The sequence below is a fragment of the Drosophila suzukii genome (assembly GCF_043229965.1).
Source record: "Drosophila suzukii chromosome 2 unlocalized genomic scaffold, CBGP_Dsuzu_IsoJpt1.0 scf_2c, whole genome shotgun sequence".
Lineage (NCBI taxonomy): Eukaryota > Metazoa > Arthropoda > Insecta > Diptera > Drosophilidae > Drosophila > Drosophila suzukii.
Genome location: NW_027255896.1, coordinates 13,081,301 through 13,104,178, shown reverse-complemented (window position 1 = coordinate 13,104,178; position 22,878 = coordinate 13,081,301). Strand labels below are relative to the sequence as shown.

Below are 22,878 nucleotides of genomic sequence, written 5' to 3'. Positions count from 1 at the left end.
CCCCCCATCAATATCGCCACTTTTAGTTTGTTCATAATGATCTTGGCCCATAAACAACTAAAAAATAACATTTTGTTCGGTTTATTTAGTGCCTATTTATTATAACTAAAAAAAATATGTTTTGCAGGTAGATGTTGGAATATCTAACTCCGCTTCAAGGCCTTTTTATTCTGGATTCCTTTAATGAAGTGTGATGTACCCTGTCTTATATACCATATTCACCTCGGACCTTTCTTCGTCCAAAACCTGGAATGTTCTAGCAGATATTTGTGCAGATGACCCTGCATTTCCGGCGACAGGTGCTTTGCGAAGACAGGCTATAGACAAGGTGCTGAGAAGTCTCAGCATGCCACCTTTTCGTTAAACACTTATCGCCTTACACGGTTAAGTATCTTGGGCAAACTCTGGACAGGCGGGCTTACCTGGAAGCAGCACATTGTGGCTACCTGTGCTTCCACAGGGCCAAAGGCGAGGAAAATGAGATGGTTCCTTCGTCTGGAAAGTGAGCTGTCGATCACAGCGTGTATCATTAAGACAAATGATAAATGCCCCATACTATACAAGAAACACTACAATTTTTCGAGATCGTAAAATTAATACTGTTTGTACATCTATCACTAAGACTGCCACACGCTACAGCTCAAGACTCGTCTCTCACACAAACAAGTTTACTCATTCCAGACTTAGACGCATAGACTACCACACTGCCAATTTTTGCGATGGGCTTTTTTTCATTACACTAAATGTTGATTTTACCATGGGTAAAAGTGAAATGAGTTTCTCAAAACACGCACCAGTAAAACTTGCTTATAAAAAAAAGAAGCTAAGAAATATAAATCTATCTAATCTCTTATAGTATCCAAGATCACAGTGTTCACACCCACAGACAAACTGTAATGGTAATGGTTAGATTAACTCGGCTTGTGATTTTGTTTGGCTTGGCGTGGAAGATTCATGGATGCGCGCTAAAAACACGGTTGGTAACAGTCGAGAGAGGCGAGAAATCAATCGGAATCTTTGTCGATTTCAAAAGATTTGAGAGGAGCGCGGTGCTGGATCGACTTGTCGATGTAGGCTGTCGAGAAATACACTTGTGGAAAAGCTATTTCTCCGGCCGAAGTGCAAGCATCATCAGCAGTTATATAGCAGCCACACTTGCGGTTACACGGGGCTCCCCGCAAGGGTCCGTTATTGGTCCATTTATTTGGAACTTATTGATGTCCTGCTTCAGCGCTTGGAGCCACATTGCGCTCTGAGAGCGATTGCAGATTACTCGCAGTTGATGAGCATCGTAAGAGCCTGGGAGGCTGAGGGAGATGAGAGAGGACCGGGTTCATCGTGTACCACGATGTGCGGGACCCGGATGCCTTTGGAGACCAGGGAAGGTGGCTCGTCGCGGATGCGTCTCCTAGAAGTATTTGCTGATGCTGCCTTCTCGAGGCTTTGGATGGATGCGACGAAGATGAACCGCAGGCGCCGAGAAGTTAGTCGCAACCTCTCTTGCCTTCTGGTAGCGGCGAAAAATACTGCCACAGCCTGTCATAGCTTGTCGTAGGTGGCGACTAATATGGCCATGGTTGCCCCATTCGAGCTTGTAATTTTGGTACCACGGGTTTAACAGTTTTCAAAGGCTGCCCATGGGGTAGGCGCCCTAGTGGAAGTATCGTGGTTGCTGTGAAATCCGGGTGAAAAATCTGTACAATGCTGCTGCCTCGCTGCCGTCTTAAGATGAATTTTCAACGATCTGCTAATCCAAAGGATAGAAACCGTCAGCTGGTACAATATTCCTTTTCCTGTACGAGTGGCGGGAATAACGAGTTTTTATCTTCACGATTTTTAAAGGATTTTAGATTTTTTTTATATTGAGTCGCAATTAACTGCATAATGACAGAGAAAAAGACGTGGGGATCGAAGGTAGAAAAAGTTGTATATGTAAAAGTTCGTTTTACAATTATTTGTTATTTCGCCGTTTGGTATGACCTTAGTATACAGTGTAGGAAATACCACATTCACAGCACCATCGGAATGGTTTTTTTTGTGTTAAATCCTTTTAATGCTTGCTTTTATTTAAATACATGTAGTAAACCATTAAGGCATTTAATGAAACAAAGGAAACGTGCAAATTAATTATAATACAGATGATAACTAATGACAACAGCCTCTTAAATATAAATTGTGTAGTGGGGGCTTATGATCAACCTAGAAATATCACATGGAAATCCTAACAGGTCAAATTTCAGAACTAGAAGCGGATGATGTCAATTGTATCGCGTACCAGGCCCGAAAATTTAAGGCACCTTCCATGATCAACACTGTCGCTTTTATTGTCCAGCCGAAATCACCGACTTGCATTTCTTTGAACAACAGGACTTGCTATATATCGGACCAGTGTGCACATAAAGCTCCAACGTGATAAAAGAGAGTTAGAGAGCGAGAGTTAATAAGCGGAGGAGATTGGGAGCGTAAGTTTCTGCTGATCGAGACAACAAAGTACAGCGCGGGAGTGCGGGATAGCGGGTATGTACCGATCAGACTTTAGGCGCTCTTTTACTTTAATATCTTTAAAATAGAGGGACTTACTAATCTTGGACAAATTTCCCTTAGTGCAATGTACGCAGCAGGCAGTCTAACTTTAAGTCAAAACACTTTAGAATTAAAAATACAATTTCTAAGGAGGCCCCTTGCAGATTAAAAAAAAATGTTTGTTTTAATGTTTAGAGTACACTGTCAAAATTTCGATCGGATTGTAACTTTAAAAAATACTGACTGCAAGTTTTTCAGGCAGTAGCGTTTTTTCTCAAAACCATGATTCGAAAGTCCGTGCATTTATATACGTCTTAACCGATCCTTCTTAAACTTTGCACATTTTCTACATCAAAAGAACATCTCCCTAAGCAGAGATTTAATTTCATTTTCAATCAAAAACAAGAAAGAAAGTTAACTTCGGCAAGGAAATTATATATATATATATATATATATATATATATATATATATATATATATATATATATATATATATATATAGTTTCATATTATATTCCCACCAATTTTTCGACGTTCCTATGGCAGCCATATGATATAGTCGTCCGATTTTAATTAAATTAAATTCGAAATTCATAAAATGTTATTTCCAAGCGTAGCAGGTTGTATGTTAAACAAGAAAGGAAGTTAGCTTCGGCAAGCCAAAGTTTGTATACCCTTGCCGTTATAAGAAATAATCAATGTTAGTAACATGGTTATTTCTGTAATCTAAAATACGAAAAACGGGTATACCTAGGTAGCCTACCTTAAAATTTGAACACCGGTACACCGGTTCCATGTTATTCGTATCCTAACACCAACCCATTCAGCAAAATATTATAGTCGTCAGATTTTTGTGTAATATTAAATTCTGAAAAGTTAAAATATTCCATACCCCAGAGTAAAAGAAAATACGATAAAAAACAAAAGAAGCAACATTTTTTTTTAAATAATTATTTCATTATTTCTTTGACCGTTTCTTTGACAGCTATATGTTAGACCCGTCCGACTTTTATTAAATTTAATTCGAAATTCTAAAAAATACAAAAAATGATATTCCCAATAGTATAAGATAATATGTCAAACAAGAAAGGAAGTTAACTTCGGCAAGCCGAAGTTTGTATACTCTTGCAGTTATAATTAGTAAATTTAAAAATACAAAAAATTATATTCCTAATAGTATAAGATAATATGTCAAAAAAGACCGTAGCTTTAATTTGATTCATATTATTTTCCCACCAAATTTACGATCGTTCCTATGGCAGCTATATGATATAGTCGTCCGATTTTGATAAAATTTAATTCGAAATTCAGACTAATAAAAAAATGTTATTTCCAAGCTAGGAGGTTATATGTTAAAACACCGAAGCTATAATTTGTTTCATATTATTTTGCCACCAATTTTCCGATCGTTCCTATGGCAGCTAGATGTCGTCCGATTTTGATAAAATGTAATTCGAAATTCAAAACTAATTAACAAATGTTATTTCCAAGCTAGAAGGTTATATGTTAAAAAACACAAAAGATATAATTAAAAAAAATGTTTTTTCCGATTATTCCCATGGGAGCTTGAAGATATAGTGGGGGGAAACGTCTCCTTCACTGCGTTGCAAACTTCTGACTGAAATCAATATACCCTCTGCAAGGGTATAAGAACACCGAAGATTTAATTTGTTTTATATTATTTTCCCACCAATTATCCGATCGTTCCTATGGCAGCTATATGAAATAGTCGTCCGATTTTGATAAAATTAAATTCGAAATTCAGAACTAATTAAAAAATGTTATCTCCAAGCGTTATATGTTAAAAAACACCAAAGATATAATTTAATTATTCCATGGGAGCTATAAGATATAGTTGTCCGATCCGGCTGGTTCCGACTTATACACTACTTGCAAAAGAAAGAAGACTTTTGGTAAAGTTTCAGCCCGATAGCTTTAAAAGTGAGAGACTATTTTAAGTAAAAGTGGACGGACACACGGACATGGCTAGATCGACTCGTCTAGGGATGCTGATCTAGAATATACATACTTTATGAGATCGGAAACGTCTTTTTCACTGCGTTGCAAACTTGTGATTGAAATCATAATACCCTCTGCAAGGGTATAAAAACTGTTTGTTTAACAAGAAAGGAAGTTAACTTCGGCAAGCCGAGGTTTGTATACCCTTGCAGTTATATTTACTAAATTTAAAAATACAAAAAATGGTATTCCCAATAGTATATATGTCAGAAAACACCGAAGCTATAATTTGTTTCATATTATTTTCCAACCAATTTTCCGATCGTTCCTATGGCAGCTATATGATATAGTCGACCGATTTTAATAAAACTAAATTCAAAAGCGAAGAAGGTTATATGTTAAACAAGGAAGAACGCTATAGTCGAGTACCTCGACTATCAGATACCCGTTAGTCATCTAATGCGACCAAAGGGAAATGGAGATATGCAAGCAGCAAAGCGAGACTGAAATGCGCCACCTACCCCTGATCTCAATATATGGTTATGTGGGCGGTAGACAGATTTAAGTGATATGGGCGTTAGAGTGAAAATTTTAGGCGCCACAGGTCTGGGCGGTTTGTGGCCGTGGCATACTAATAAATTTCAGTTAAAATTTTTTATCTTGCATATAAATTGTGGGCGCCACAGATTTGGGCGGTTTGTGGGCGTTAGAGTGGGCGAGGCATATTAGCGTAACAAACTTGCGATCCGTACAAGGCTACGGAATTTAAATCTGAGATCCCATTTCTTTATCTTTGATAGTTTCCGAGATAACCACGATTTCGTCGGATTTTGGTAATATTTAATTCGAAATTCAGAACTATTTAAAAAAATGTATTTCCAAGCGTAGGAGGTTTTATGTTAAAAAACACCAAATATATAATTTTTAAAATATAGATATATATAGTTGTCCGATCCAGCTGGTTCCGACTTATATACTACCCGCAAAAGAAATAAGACTTTCACTGCGTTGCAAACTTCTGACTGAAATCATAATACCCTCTGCAAGGGTATACAAATAAATATTTGACTTTAACATTCTAATTAAGCTGAAAGATTAGAATCGGGCTTTAGTGATTTGTTCTTTTAAAAGTATATGCGTTAGAAAGATACGGGTGCAAATCGCTAATCTGCTTTAGCGGAAAGTGAACATTCAAATAAATTTATTATTTCTCTATATGATTTTAGGTGATATGTGTTTTAACGAGAGATATTCATTCTGTCTTGACAGCTGTTTTAAGAAAAAATTATGTATTTTAATAACAAATGTCAATTCAATTCGAATAAAAATAAATGATCAATGGAAAACGAGAATCCCGGCTATCCCAGACTCGCCTTAAATTGCAACAGCGATCGTCACTTTACAAATTTCATATAATTGTAGTCGGTTTATCTTATCTAGCCCCCAATTTATTTACAATAATATTATTAAAAATTCGCGTACTTTGTTTGTAAGATAATTTTGACTAAAAGGGTGGAGCAAACATTAAACAAAATTTGTCAGAGCAAAGATTTATGGAAAACCAAGTCAAATAAATATATAAAGGTATTTACAAGATTTTTAGCAACGGTTCTTGATACTATGTGCTTTTTTCTTTTGCGCCTTATGAAAGTGGTACCCTCATATTTCCAACAGTACATAGTAGGGTATTGTACCATTTTTCAAGGATATGAAGTTTTTTTCTGTATTTATTGACACTATATCGTTTGTTCTTTCTTTTCTTCATCCAATAAAAAAAAACAAATATTTTTTTGCTTGATTTTTGAACAACTTAATTTGTTCAATTTAAACGCAGAACTTAAGTAGACATTTGTTTTAAGTGTACAGTTAAATTTGTATTCCATTACGGTACATTTTCAACTTTTCCAGATGAAAAAAATTAAGAATTTTCAAAAGTGATCAACTTATTTATTGCTTAATATATGTTGGCAACTTTCTGCTTTTAAACTTTTAAAACTATTGATTTTTGAAAAAGTGTCATTTAAAACTCAATCGATCGTCACAATACCCTACACTCCAATCTTATCTGTTTATAGAGGTATCTCTACATGCGATAGATCAAATCACATTTTTGTGTTTCCTTTTACGTACAAATTTTCAGAGATTGTCCCATATTTATTTATAAATTTATTTGATGCAAGGCTTTCGAAGAACGTCAAAGCTTTCCTTCATAGAATTTGTAAACGACATAAAGACGAGATGTCAATCAACAAGAACTGGAATTCGTCGGTTCGGACCGATATTTCTGTTTGTTTTTGATTAGGTATTGGAGGTTCGCACACGCTTACTTTTTTCTACCTTCGATAAGACTAGACAATATAGTTTGCATCCAAAGTACTGTAATTAATCAGTCCTGAAGGAAGAACGCTATAGTTCGACTATCAGATACCCGTTACTCAGCTAAATGGAGATATGCAAGCAGCAAAGCTAGATTAAAATGCGCCACCAACCGGCGGTAGACAGATTTAAGCGTTATGGGCGTTTGAGTGGGCGTGGCAAATTTTTTTTTGGATCAATCGATAGGATGTAGGAGCCACAGTTTTGGGCGGTTTGTGGGCGTTAGAGTGGGCGTGGCACTCTGCTGAAACAAACTTGCGCTGCGTAAGTAGCTCAGGAATCTGCACGCCAAATCTGAATAGCCTAGCTCTTATAGTTTCCGAGATCTCCGGACAGACAGACAGACGGACAGACGGACATGGCTAGATCGACTCGGCTAGTGATCCTGATCAAGAATATATATACTTTATGAGGTCGGAAACGCTTCCTTCTGTCTGTCCGACGAATCTAGTATACCCTTTTACTCTACGAGTAACGGGTATAATAATAAACATAATTAACATCAAAAACACCTCTGGAGTCGTAAAAGAATTGCGTATACGTTAATAGTTAGACTTCTCAATTGCGTTGCTATCGTTTGAAATATTTAAAAGAGTAAACAGCTTTAACAACAAATTCTATATAAAATAGTTTGCAAGAACTGCAGCACTTTAGCCTATGCATACAACTCTTTTGTTAAGGGTTTTCAATGGGAATACCAACTGTCGGTCAACTCGAGAAGAATTTCCATTCATAACATTCACCGTGAAGAATAATGAACCCTTGATTTGAAAGTTTAAAGTGTCGGTTAAAGGGTTCAAGAATGGGATCCAAAGTGTCTAAAGCAGACGGTAACACCGGCGATAGACCACAAAGAAGAAATAGAAAAGGTCTACAACGTGTTGTGCCTGATCGCTTTACCCTTGTTGTTCCTGACTATCCTTCGAGGACTTCAAATGTATAATAGCTAGAGAAAATCGTGGCTGTCACAACCAATTGGCCTGAGAGGAGCCGGCAATAAAACTAAAAGTTATACACAAAGCGATTTACAATTAAAAACAATAAACAAAAACAAAAGAATAAGAGTATCTTAATCCATCCGCTAACAACAAAGTGAACCTGCAAGTGCAACCTGAGGCATGCCAAGTCGTCAACTAGACAACCGCAAACTTAACATCAGAAGCGAATTTTAAGATGAAACTAAAAATAAAAAATTAAATATTTAAAAATGACTTAATTTATTTTGTATTTCCTGCGGCAGCAGAATTGTCCGTTTTTTCCATTTTCTGGTTTGTTGCCGTTGTGGCGTTCATCTAGATGTACGTGTTGATCCGGTATATACCATTCTCCAATCGCAAAGAGATGCCTCTTCTTAGTTTTTTTAGGGCCAGTATCTCGAGTGCCGGCATAACATTTCTCGAACAGAAAAAGTCCCTGCTAAGCAATTTTGACTTTCTCGAGCCAAATGATAGCTATTTTCACAAAGCCTACTAAGATAAAATTATATAATCTGGAACATAAGCAAAACCTAAAAAGTTGATGCTATAATCAAAGTAAGACTTGTGTTTTCGCTTTGCACCTTATAATTGTGATTAACAGCACTCTGTTGTTGTTTCTCGTTCAGATAAATTAAGTGCGCCGAGAAAACCGATTTGCTTTTACGACCACTATATCGGACAGATAGCTATCAGGGACTTTGGCAGGGACTCCAGAATCCGACCCTTAAACTACAGAGTATTTCTTTCAGCATCCCTAAAAAACAAGTTTCGATTTAATTAAATTACAGCTGCTCATTCGGTTCCAACTGGCGTGAATTGCGGTATGGGGAAATTCAATTTGCTCCTGGCCAAAAGTCTCCTGCAATTCACTGATTTCCACTAAAATAACTTTTATTATTTAGTATTGAATATGTTATGTTTATGCTATGGCTCGAGTAATATCCCTTCAGTTCCAAAAAAAATTTTCACTTGTGAATCACCTTGTGAATACAGTAGGACATGTCCTCTTGCACGAGTGAAGAACAAGTGACACTCCATATAGACAATTGTATGGGATGTCCGCTTTTCCACAAGTGAAAATTCTAATGAACATTTTTCGAAGTCCAACGGGATTTCAGTTGTTCCTTATACAGGGTGGCCCATCTAGCGTTTGCTTTTTGAACTATCGATAATTTTGACTTTGACATTTCGAATGTCATTGTCAAAATGTCAGATATTTAGTAGAAGGTTTGCGGTTTACGAAATGGTTAGGTTTACGCTCGAAGAAAATTGGGAAATATTGAAAACTTTCTTCCAAAGTGGATAGAGAGTCTTCAACCGAAACTGCAAGAAAATTGCGGTCAAAATTCGGAAAAAATAAAGCGCCTTCCAGACAGTTTGTGGATAGTTTTGTGAAGCTTGTGTGTGAGACTGGATCGTTGATGGATAAAACAACACGTTTAAGCGCTCGTTCAGTTCGGTCGGTCGAAAATATACCTGCGGTGGCCGAAAGTGTCAATAACAATCCGTCGACGTCAACTTGACACCGTGCTCAAGATTGGGATATTTCGCGCATTTCCCTGCAACGGATTTTAACCAAAGACCTCCGTCTAAGGCCATATAAGATTCAGTTGGTTTAGCAGCTTAAGCCACATGACCATCCAATGCGTTTTCGGTTCGCGGAATGGGCTCAGGAGCACTTGGTCGAAGATGACCATTTTTACCGAAAAATCGTGTTTTCTGAGCAAAACTGTCGCATTTGGGGCTCAGAAAATCCACACGCCGTCTTGAAGAAGCCAATGCATCCACAACGAGTGACTGTTTGGTGCGGTATGTGGTCAGGTGGCATCATTGGGCCGTTTTTCTTTGAAAACGAGGAAGGAGTCGCCGTAACCCTTAATGGTGTCCCCTATCGCGACATGTTGGAAAACTTTTTCTTTTCCCGAATGGAAGAGGAAGACATAGACGACATATGGTTCCAGCAGGACGGCGCTACGTGCCACACAGCCAACGTCACAATCGATCTTTTGCACAGTACGTTCGAAAATCGCATAATCAGCCGAAACGGCGATGTCAACTGGCCGCCTCGCAGCTGCGATTTGACACCGTTGGACTATTTTTTGTGGGGTGCCGTAAAGGATAAGTGATACGCCAACCACCCAGAGACGATTGACGACCTAAAGCACGAGATTGATGTCGCCATCAGGGCCATTGAGGGCCATACCACCGAAAATGTATTTAAAAATTGGGTCGACCGAATGGGCTACTGTAAAGCCAGCCGAGGCAGCCATATGAAGGAAGTGGTGTTTTATACATAAACAGCAACCAATAAAAAATAAAATTTTGAAAAATAAAAACTAATTGTTTTTTTTATAGCGATTTTAAAACGCAAATCTTTCGTGGGCCACCCTTTACTTACTTGCCGTATGGACTGTCACGTGCCGGTGACACGTTTCACTTGTTAAATTCAGAATATTTCCAATGAGTTTTCAACTTATAAAATGTAGAACCTAAGATGCACATTATTATTTACTTTTAAATTCATTTTAATTAAATTGTGTTACTTATGTTTTCTGTTCAAGGACAATTATTGTTAGTAAGCCTAGTTTTATGTTTCGTTAATTTGTTTTATACATTGGTCATCGCCTTCCTTAATCATTTGTCCGGGTCCTTCAAATCCTTGGCCAACGCTCTTGAAAAAATGTATAGGCATATGTTTACAAAATGCGTTTTACTTGTTTATTTGTATATTTACCTTTTAGAGCTGTATACAACCCCTTTGCGGAAATTTTATTGGCACAGAACATTTCATCATACACTTTCGGCTAACGGAACCCATTAAATACCTTCAAAAGTTACGTACTTTAAACTAAGATCAATGCACAACATCTTAAACATAATGTAACACTTACCTGACATTATTATTTTAACTTAAAGAAACGATTAAAGTAACTCTGCTGCGCAAAATTAAAATGGATGCCTCCCTTTCAATCACTCAAACAGAATGCAGCAAGTTTTCCTCTTACCCCTTTACTTGATTTCTTTTGTTTTCTTTTCGCTGCTGGCGCGTGCCACTGACCCTATACCCTTTCTAAAGCGAAAAATATACGACTTCTTTACAACATGAATTTTTAAAAAATGTTAATATTAAAATATTTTAAATATCTAAATCAATTTTAACGGACTAAATTTCTATAACTAAGCTATAAAATTATATTGTAATAAAAATGTATAATACGTAAACATAACATTATAAGTAAATTCCATTTACTTAATTTTACTATAATCATAACAAGGGAGAACGCTATAGTCGAGTACCTCGACTATCAGATACCCGTTACTCAGCTAAAGGGTACAAAGGGAAATGGAGCAGTAAAGCAGTAAAGCGAGATTAAAATGCGCCACTTACCCGCGATCTCAATATATGATTATGAAAACGGTAGATAGATTAAGACGTTATGGGCGTTAGTGGGCTTGGGAAACTTTTGGGGTCAATCGATAGGTATTGACGAGACTATAACATTTCAGTTAACATTTTTTTCTAGCATGAAAATTGTGGGCGCCACAGACTTATGCGGTTTGTGACCGTTAGAGTGGGCGTGGCAATCTTTTTGGGTCAATCAATTGGTATTGACGAGACTAATACATTTCAGTTAACAGTTTTTACCTAGCATGAAAATTGTGGGCAACACAGATTTCGGCGGTTTGTGGGCGTTAAAGTGGGCGTGTCATCTTCGCGTAACAAACTTGCACTGCGTACAAGGCTACGGAATCTAAATCTGATATCCCAATTCTCTATCTTCTATAGTTTCTGTAATATCCGCGTTCATATTTAGGATTTTTTTAAGTTTGTGGGCGGTTTGTGGGCGTGGCAATTTTTTTTTTGGGTCAATCGATAGGTATTGGTGAGGACAACACATTTCAGTTAACATTTTTATTCTAGCATCAAAACTGTAGGAGCCACAGTTTTGGGCGGTTTGTGGGCGTTAGAGTGGGCGTGGCACGTTGCTGAAACAAACCTGCGCTGCGTAAGAAGCTCAGGAATCTGCATGCCAAATCTCAATAGCCTAGCTCTTATAGTTTCCGAGATCTCAGCGTTCATCCGGACGGACGGAGAGACGGACATGGCTAGATCGACTCGGCTAGTGTTATATTATATATTAGGGCATTATTGTATATCGAAAAAAATCAACTAATATTGTTTTATAAAAGTAAATTATTTGATTATAGTAAAATTAAGTAAATTGATTTTACTAATAATGTTATGTTTACTTATTATACATTTTTATTACAATATAATTTTTTAGTTTAGTTATAGAAATTTAGTCCGTTAAAATTGATTTCAATATTTAAAACTCTTAAGTATTAACAATTTTTAAAAATTCATATTGTATTTTTTTTTCAAGAAGTAAAAAAAATATATAACCGAAGTAGACACTCGCAAGCCGATCGCGTCACGGCAATGGTAACGATGGTTACTGCGATGCCGGACCACAGGCGATGCGGAACTGCGCTAAGGTTGAGCTAACATGGTTAGCTGCTAGTGAAGATAGTGTATTACGAGCCCTATTCGCAAAGGTAGGAAGTAGAATCGCGTAGTTATGAGATGCGTTGATAACTGAATTATTCTTCATTTGATACATGTTTATATACTTCTTGGAACACGGAAGTTAAGTGTGATGTTTAGTGAAGAAAGCTACGAGGGCAGTCCGATAAGTACTTAGCCTCACCGCCCGATGGCATCATTATCGCAAGAGAAATTTACTATCGTGTAGTACATTCTCGTAGACGGCTACTGTCGAAATTTCAGCCGAATCTGACTCGTAGTTTTGTTTTGACTGCGTGTGGAATCGAACGTGTCCGCGGATTTTAGAAAAATGGAGAAAGAGCAATATCGGTCTGTGATTCGATTCTTGTTTTTGGAAGGGAAATCGCGCAGCGAAATCAAAGAGCGCTTGGATGCTGTGTACGGTGACTCTTCGACTTCGATGGCGACCGTCAAAAATTGGTTTAACGAGATTCAACGTGGTCGCACGTCGGTTTTTGATGAGCCCCGCCCAGGTGCCCAGATAACGGCTACCACGGCGGATAACGTGACAAAAATCCACGATCTCGTATTAGCAGACCCCCGGTTGAAGATACGCGAGATAGCTGAGACAGTAGGCAAGTCAAAAGACCGCGTGGGTCATATCCTGCATGAAATTTTGGGCATGAGAAAGCTTTCGGCGCGATGGGTGCCGCGTTTGCTCACTCCGGACAACAAACGCAACCGTGAGACCACTTCAGAGCAGTGTTTAACGTTGTTTAAGCGCAATCCGAAGGAGTTTCTGTGTCGTTTCGTGACCGTCGACGAAACATGGATCCACTGGTACACACCAGAGACCAAGGAACAGTCGAAACAGTGGACTTCACCCGGCGAACCTGATCCGAAGAAGGCGAAGACTGTCCCATCGGCCGGAAAGGTGATGGCCACCGTTTTTTGGGATTCACAAGGTGTGATCTACATCGACTACCTGGTGAAGGGCAAAACGGTCACAGGGCTGTACTACGCCGAATTATTGGGCCGATTCGCCGCCGAATTGCAGAAAATACGGCCTCATTTGGCTCAGAAAAAAGTGCTCTCCAGATGTTGTGCATTGATCTTAGTTTAAAGTACGTACATTTTGAAGCTATTCAATGGGTTCCGTTAGCCGAAAGTGGATGATAATATGGTTTGTGCCAATAAAAATCCCTCAAAGGATTATACACACCTCTAAAGGGTAAATATATGTGGGATTGGGTTTTCTGATTTAAATGAAAAGTCCCACTAATTGTAATTTTATTATAATAGGTTTATAGTTTTATTTAAAGGAATAGTGATAAGTAGTTCTGATTATAGTTTTAGGTATTTAATAGGGATTTTAACAGCGTTTTAAGATTATTACTCGCGTCGTTCTTTTGCTTCGTATATATTTCACGTCTTTCTTCTTCGTCTCTCTCGTTCTAAGTGCTTGGCCAAGACTTCCTTTTTCACCACGCCCATAATTAGTAAGTAGTGCTGTTCATCTGTGGTGGGTTCGGTTGAAAAGGATGCCAGACCTATTCCCACATATACAAATAAACAAATAAAACTCATTTTTTAAACATATGCCCATACATTTTTTCAGGAGCGTGGCCAAGGATTCGGAGGACCCGGACAAAGGTTTAAGGAAGGCGATGACCAATGTTAAAAGCAAATTAACGTAACTTAAAACTAGGCTTACTAACAATAGTTGTCCTATAACAGAAAACCTAAATAAAACAATTTAATTAAAATGAATTTAAAAGTAAATAAAAATGTATGTATTTTAAATTCTATATTTTCTTAAGTGCAAACTCATTGGAAATATTCTGAATTTCACAAGAGATTTCACGTCGGATGTGTCAATGGCACGTGACAGGGCATAAGGAAAGAAAGTATAAGAAACAAGTGAAATCCCGTCGGACTTCGAAAAATTTTCATTTGAATTTTCACTAGTGAAAAAGCGGACATCCCATACTATTTTCTATACGGAGTGTCACTTGTTCTTCACTCGTGCAAAAGGACATGTCCCACGGTATTCACAATGTGATTCACAAGTTAAACAGATTTTTTTTTGTTTGATTACCGCTAAATTAATTTTAAATAAATTACAAATTTTAAGTTAAAATCCGTAAGCAAAATTATTGTTTTATATTCATTTCTTACCACTATGGGATCAGTCCACTCAACCAGGAATGTCAGCAGAGGAACCCTACAAGTGGGCGTACTCTCACCTCTTCTATGGATTATAGTGGTCAAAAACTACTTTTACTTCTAGAAGAGGCGGACACTAAAGTGGTAGCGAACGCGGATGACGTGGTTATCCTACTGCAGGGTAAATTTCCGCAAACTCTTTGCAATCTAATGTAGACAGCCCTATCCACCCTCTCTAGGTGGAAGTCTGTCTGTGGACCTTGGGTTATTAACCCAGAAAAGACCGAACTAGTTCTCTTTACAAGGAAGTATAAGGTACCAAATCTAATTCTTCCAAAACTACACCAAACGCGCCTAACCCTTGGCAACCAATCAAAGTACTTAGGTGTCATCCTTGACAAAAAGCTCCTCTGGACAGAAAACAACCTAGGTCGCACACGCAAAGCGACCATAGCACTCTTCTTCTCGACCCCCCTGGACCTACTTGCCAAAAGCTGGGCATCTACAACAGGCTCTACGGGTCACTCCAGTATCCTAACAAACCGTACATCCCTACCACATAGTACAGACTACGTTCCATCATAGTCATCACCGAAAGAAGATACAAGATTTTTATACAGACTGGGACAACCGCCCACACCAATTCGAAAACGTCGTCAACATATACACAGACGGCTCCAAGCTTAACTCCCAAACAGGTGGGGGAGTCTTCTCTTCCGAACTAGACATAAAAGTCTTATTCCGCCTACCAGGCCACTGTAGTGTTTTCCAAGCAGAAGTCATGGCAATTCAGGAAGCCATGGCCCACCTGGACACATCAGAACATCACGACATAGACATTTTTATCTTCTCGGATAGTCAAGCAGCTCTCAAGGCCCTCGACTCCTACACAACAAACTGAAAAACAATCTCTGAATGCCGCAAAACGAGATGGCCACTCATCTGAGAATCAACCTCATCTGCGTTCCTGGACGCCGTATTATTGAGGGCAACTGCACAGCAGACGAGCTAGCAAGACAAGGGACAACCCCCGACATCCTTCGCGATAAGGACACGGTGGGTATGCCCATGGCTACCTGCAAGCTCCATCACAGGCAGAGACTGTACACTTTTTCCAACAACCGTTGGAACTCAATCTCAAGCCACTGTCTTATAGGGTCTCATGCACACAGGCTGGGACTCAGTAACCACGACTTCTGCCGCAGCAGCAAACAGGTAGACGAAGAGGGGAGCATCGAACACCTCCTATGCTTCTGCCCAGCGCATAATCTAAAGCGCTTTCAAACCCTAGGTAGCTATGTTTCCTAAGAAGAACAAAATACTTCGCGAAAGCAAATAACCCGTGAGCTAGGGAAAAGGATCTACTCAGAGATGTCGTGGTATCACAAGGGGCCCAGTGTGGCCTAAGTGTGCAGAATAGTGTCTAATCTCCAACCACTCCTACCTAACCTTAGCTAACCTACTTAATATCTTGTCCGGCTATCTATTTGGTGGTGTTTAAATCGTTGAAGATAAATCCTATTCTATGGACAACTCTAAGCCATATTGGTTATACGAACTCAGCAAAAGAAAAACTGGGCGCTGCAACAAAAGATAATCGCGAAATTTATATGACTCTCCGCACAGTACAGAACAGGTTCGCGAAATATCATTCTGGAGATTTTAACCTCAAAACCAAATCTTCCTGTAGACGGCTTTCTGAACATGATAAGGATGATCTACGCCCTTTAGTTGCGAGTAACGCACGTATTTCGATGGAAGAGGTTGCCAATAAATTGAACGTCAACAAACAACTGCAATTCGTCATTTGAAAAAGATTGGTTACACTTTGAGCTCGATGTGTGGCGCATCAGTTGAGTGAAAAAACTATGTGGACCGTATAAAAGCAATTTATTTGCTTGGACGGATGAAAAACGATTTTTTTTGGGTGGTTGGTTACTGGTGATAAAAAATGGAACAATGTTCAGAGCAAAAAACATGAAAACGAAGGGGCGGATAGTGTCCTGCAATAAGGCGATACTATCGCTGCCAAAAAGTATTGACAGCAATTGGTAGAATGAAAACAAGAAAGGAAGTTAACCTCGTCAAGCCGAAGTTTGTATACCCTTGCAGTTTATTATTACATTTAATTAAAAATTCTTAAAAATACGAAAAATGATATTCCCAATTTTATAAGATGATATGTCAAAAAACACCGAAGCTATAATTTGTTTCATATTATTTTCCCACCAATTTTCCGATCGTTCCTATGGCAGATATATGATATAGTCGTCCAATTTTGATAAAATTTAATACGAAATTTTTTTTTTTTTTTTTTTAATTGCTTTGCTATTTATTTATTGAATCTTCTCCCTTTGGATACTAACAATAAGTGTATCAAATCTTAGACTAATTAATATAACTCACAGTCATATGACTGATGTTGTGCTAAAGGGGCCCGAAAGTTATAGCTGGCTTGGCAGGTCGTTGCGTTGTAGACGGGATCGGCTGGAAACCCAAGTCAAGCCTCTTGCGAGGCGATTGGGGTGCACAGAGAGTTTTTCGTTGTAGGACACTTTTTGTTTGTCTATTTCATCTTTAACGGTAAGAATGCTTAGGTCCCTGTGGATGTTTTGGTTGCGAATATACCATGGTGCCCCAGTGATAGTTCGCAGGATTTTCGATTGAGCGCGCTGTATAATGTCTATGTTGCTTCTGCTGGCGTTCCCCCATAGCTGGGAGCCATATGTCCAGATGGGCTTGAGAGTGGAGTTGTAGAGCAAAACCTTGTAGTCCAGACGCAGGGGCGAACGAGCGTTAAGAATCCAGTGGAAGCTGCTGGCCTTTAGTTTTAGATGTACTTTCTTGCGTTCGATGTGTCTTCTCCAGGTTAGTCGTCTGTCAAGGTGGACGCCGAGATACGTTACATCGTTGACTTGGGGAATCTGCGTATTATTCAATAATAGTAGAGGGCATGTTTGCCTGTTGAGAGTAAACGTTATGTGTTTACATTTTTGTTCATTTATTTTAATCCGCCAATCAGATAGCCACCTCTCTACTACGAGGAGGTGGTTTGCTAGCTGTGTTGTGGCTCGGCCTGGGCACCTCGAGCGACTTAAAATTGCGGTGTCGTCAGCGAACGTAGATGTTGTTAGCTGCTCGTTCGTGGGAATATCCGCTGTGTATAGGAGGAACAGAGTAGGCCCTAGCGCGCTTCCTTGCGGGACTCCAGCTTTGATAATGTAGTCGTCGGATGTTGTTGTATTGCACCTTACTGCGAAGGTCCTGTTGTATAGATACGACTCAAGAAGCTTGTGAGTGTAATCAGGTAAGTGTGTTTTGATTTTGTGCATGAGGCCATCTAGCCATACTCGATCGAAGGCTTGAGATACATCGAGGAATATTGCGCTGCAGTATTCCCGATGCTCAAAGGCTGTGTGTATTTCTGATGTTATTCTGTTAACTTGTTCGATTGTTCCATGGTTTTGACGAAATCCAAATTGATGAGCAGGGATAACATTGTGTGCTCCTAGATATGGTGTTATGCGAGTTAGAAGGCATTTTTCGAACAGCTTAGACAGACACGATAATAAACTAATTGGTCTGTAGGATGACGGAATTGTGTGGTCTTTTCCGGGCTTCGGTATCATAATGATAATAGATTTTTTCCATTTTTTCGGATAGTAGCCGAGAGTTATAATCCCATTGAAGAGCTTACAGATAACCTCAATGGCAGAGTTTGGAAGTTCAATTAACATTTTTGGGGTTATTTGGTCACCGCCAGGGGCCTTTTTTGGTTTCAGTTCCCCAATGACTTTCGCGATCTCCTTTGGCTGAAACAATGGTGGTAGGGAAATAGATTCAGATTCGATTTGTGGTAGGAAAAATGAACCAGTGGCAGGGTTCGGCTGGAAGACGTTTCTTAGATGTAACGCAAAAGTTTCGGCTCTATCTTCGTCGCTGCGGGCCCAGATGCCAGATGAGTTTCTTATCGGAGTCACTGTTTCGATTGGAGAGCTCAGATTTGGGTGAGCCCTCCACAGAGGATGTTTTGTACTGGTTGGCGATAGTTTTGTAATGTACTGCAGCTGTGCATTTTCTGTTTCTTGCTTTAGAGCTCGATTTAGTGAGCGAGTGGCTTCCTTAAGACGTTGTTTTGATGACGGCGATCTGTTGGCTTGCCAGGCACGTCGCAGGCGCCTCTTTTCTAGGACTAACCATTCAATTTGCAGATTAGTTTTGAAGTGGTTGGTTTGCGCGTCCCTGCCTTGTGGTGTTGAGATAGTGGCTGCCTCCACGAAAACTTCTTCAAGAGCATCGGTAGAGCAGTCGATGTCCGCTTCGATGTTGAAGTGAGGTGTTAATTTGATGTGTGAGCTTACATACTTTTTATATTTTAACCAGTTGGTTCTGTGCGACGTCAGCCTGAGGGGGTGATCTGTGGTTCTTGTGCTTTGAAGAAGAGTTATTAGCACTGGCGAATGGTCTGACGACAGGTCCGAAAGCGCTTTGGCGCTTATTATATTGCGGGGAATGTTTTTTGTCACCGCAAAGTCTATTAGGTCTGGAACTTTCCTGGGGTCTGTTGGCCAGTATGTGGGGCTGCCAGGGGAAACATAGTCTAATTTGTTGTTCGGTTTTATGATTGCATTGTATAATTGCCTTCCTTTGGGAGTCACAAGGCGTGATCCCCAGTGCGTGTGTTTGGCATTATAGTCCCCTGCAGCTATAAAGCGGTCTCCAAGCAAGTTGTAGAAGTCCATGAATTGTCCTTCAGAAATTGTAAAGCGAGGCGGGCAGTAGACAGCGGCTATGGTGAGGTTTCTGTTGCCTGACTGCACTTTGATAGACGTGGCTTGCAGGTAATTAGTTGAAACCCTTTGGTGAAAGTGGTGCTTGATGCGTTCCCTGATTAGGATGCCGGTTCCGCCGTGGGCTTTACCATCTGGATGGTCTGTGCGGTAGAAAGTGTAGCCTCTTATTTGGAAGTTGTATTTGTTTGTGAGGTGCGTCTCTACCAGTAGCATAATGTCGATATGATTTTCATTCAGGAACTGTGTTACTTCAAGGTTGTGTCGTGAAATGCCATTGGCGTTCCACATTGTTATTCGTAGGTTTGCCATCTGATTATTTGGACTGCTTAGCTGCAAGTAGCTGTAACACCATGTTCTGGTTTTGAACCAGTGTTTGCATGGTCGTTTTCATGAATGACATGAGTTCCATTATACTTTGTTGCATGGTGACCATCATAGTTTCCTTTGCGACTGTTCTTGGATCTGCTGAGCGTTTCCTAGATTAGACTGGAGTGGGTTTTCCGTCCCCGATCGAAGGGCATCGGCGTATGAGAATCCTGTCTGGGTATTTAGTTGACCAAAGGAGGATCTTGCAGCCGTGCCGAAAAATACTTCCGGCGTCGTACGCGAGTAAGTGTACGCATTTTGGGTTTTCTGATGACGCGTTGCTATCACTTTTCGCATGCGGTCCTTCATCTCCTTGTAGACCGGACAGCCCCTGTAGTTTGCCGTGTGGTTACCTTGGCAGTTAACGCATTTTTTCTTTTTGGGGTCTTCTTTGTTGGCAGGGCAGTTAGCCGAATTGTGGAAGTCTCCACAAGCTACACAGACTGTTCGAAGCGAACAGTATGCCCTGGTGTGTCCATACTCCTGACAATTTGTGCATTGCACTGGGCCGTTCCTTTTATGTGGCTCTTCCACGTTAATTCTTCGGTGTAATAAGTATTGCAGGTTATAAATGGGGTGCACTTCATTTTTCTTCAAGACTCTGCTGTCTGGCTCCAGCTCGACCCTGAAGAGTGGTTGCGGCTCCTTGTTCCTGTTTATAATGTTACTGACGTTCTTTGCAGAAAACCCCTTTTCCCTTAGAGCATCGATAACTTCCTTGGCGGTTACGTCGGGCTCGATTCCTTTTATTACCACTTGCAGGCCCTTGCTGCTTTTTAGTTGGTACGTGTAGTAGCTTTTCCTAGCTTCCTCCAGGTATTTGGATACTGCTCGGAAATGTTCTTCAGATTTGGTCTGAAGCTTGGTTTCATGGATATCCCCTTTTGTGACCGGAACAACATGAAAGTTTCCGTCTCCGGTCAGCGCAACAATTTTGTTGACCAGGGCGTTCGAGATTTTCTCCCAAATGTAAATTGGTGGGGGCTTGGGTTTCGGTTGGGTCTCCTGAGCCCGTCCTGATTCATTTTCTGCTAGAAGCGCAAATCGATTGCTGTCGGATCTCCCGGGTAATATATCTTCTACTTGGACACGGTTTATTTTTGACTTGTTACCTACCGCGGTGTTCTGCGGGCTAAGCTTACGCTTGATATGGATGTACCGATCTAGTCCGGTCTGTATGGCCGGACCCGCTTGCTGAATTTTGTTTTGGTTTTGATTTGTTGTCGTTGTTTTTGTTGCCGTTGTATTTAGAGCTGCGGTTGCAGTCGATTCCGAAATAATAGTCGTAGCTGTGGTTGTCGTTGGTTTTTTTGCCGTAGCCGTAGTTGTTGCTGACAAATTTAGTGCGGATGCAGAAGTTTTACCGTTGCATGTTGTTGGTGCGCCAGGGGTCGAAACTGATGGTGGGGGGGTTTTGCATTGCTGACTCCACGCCGTCGGAGTAGGGGTAGCCGTAAGTAAGCATGGTGAGCAAGATCGTGCTCTTTGGCTATCGACCGACAGTAGGGTCGTTTTTTGCACTTCGCTATCACGCGTTGAGACATACGAAAAGTAACCGTCTCTTCGGCTCGCGGAGCTGAGTCGCTCCTTATTCTGTTCGTAGCTCATTGAGCTTTATTAGCGTGGCACTTATTTATTATTATAAGATAAAATAATTATGTGCTAGTTTAAGACATTACACCGATTTTGTGGGTTGAAACCTAAATTTCTTTGGGTTTTAGCGTCTTTTCGCTTATTTGAAATTAACCTGTTTAGTTTTTGTGTTTTGTTTGCATTTAATTTATCAACTTTCTTGCACTTTTCGCGGAGCTCGCACAAGACACGTCCACTCTCTTCCGCGGTCATACCCTGATTCAAAAAACTAATTAAAAAATGTTATTTCCAAGCTTAGGAGGTTATATGTTAAAAAACACCAAAGATATAATTTTTATACCCGTTACTCGTAGAGTAAAAGGGTATACTAGATTCGTCGGAAAGTATGTAACAGGCAGAAGGAAGCGTTTCCGACCCCATAAAGTATATATATTATTGATCAGGATCACTAGCCGAGTCGATCTAGCCATGTCCGTCTGTCCGTCTGTCCGTCTGTCTGTCCGGATGAACGCTGAGATCTCGGAAACTATGAGAGCTAGGCTATTGAGATTTGGCGTACAGATTCCTGAGCTTCTTACGCAGCGCAAGTTTGTTTCAGTAGACTGCCACGCCCACTGTAACGCCCACAAACCGCCCAAAACTGTAACTCCTACAGTTTTGATGCTAGATAGAACATTTTAACTGAAATGTATTGTTCTCATCAATACCTATCGATTGACCTAAAAAAAAGTTGCCACGCCCACTTAAACGCCCACAAACCGCGAAAACCTGTGACGCCCGCAATTTGCATGATAGATAAAAAATTTTAACTGAAATGTATTGGTGTCGTCAATACCTATCGATTGATCCAAAAATAAATTTACCACGTCCACTCTAACGCCCATAACGCTTAAATCTGTCTACCGCCGGTAGGTGGCGCATTTTAATCTCGCTTTGCTGCTTGCATATCTCCATTTCCCTTTGAGTAACGGGTATCTGATAGTCGAGGTAATCGACTATAGCGTTCTTCCTTGTTTTTAATTTTTTTTTCCGATTATTCCTATGGGAGCTTTAAGATATAGTTGTCCGATCCGGCTGGTTCCGACTTATATACTACCTGCAAAAGATATAAGACTTTTGGGAAAGTTTCAGCCCGATTGCTTTAAAACTGAGAGACTATTTTAAGTAAAAGTGGACGGACACACGGACATGGCTAGATCGACTCGTCTAGGGATGCTGATCTAGAATATACATACTTTATGAGATCGGAAACGTCTTTTTCACTGCGTTGCAAACTTGTGATTGAAATCATAATACCCTCTGCAAGGGTATAAAAACTGTTTGTTTAACAAGAAAGGAAGTTAACTTCGGCAAGCCGAGGTTTGTATACCCTTGCAGTTATATTTATTAAATTTAAAAATACAAAAAATGGTATTCCCAATAGTATATATGTCAGAAAACACCGAAGCTATAATTTGTTTCATATTATTTTCCAACCAATTTTCCGATCGTTCCTATGGCAGCTTATGATATAGTCGACTGATTTTAATAAAACTAAATTCAAAAGCGAAGGAGGTTATATGTTAAACAAGGAAGAACGCTATAGTCGAGTACCTCGACTATCAGATACCCGTTAGTC

The 22,878-nt window shown here is 39.8% G+C and overlaps 1 protein-coding gene across 2 annotated transcripts in view; it reads right to left on the bottom strand.

Moving 5' to 3' along the window:
- Positions 1-22,878, bottom strand: part of uex (metal transporter uex) — a 202,432-nt gene that overhangs the window by 130,356 nt on the left and 49,198 nt on the right. The window lies entirely within an intron of this gene.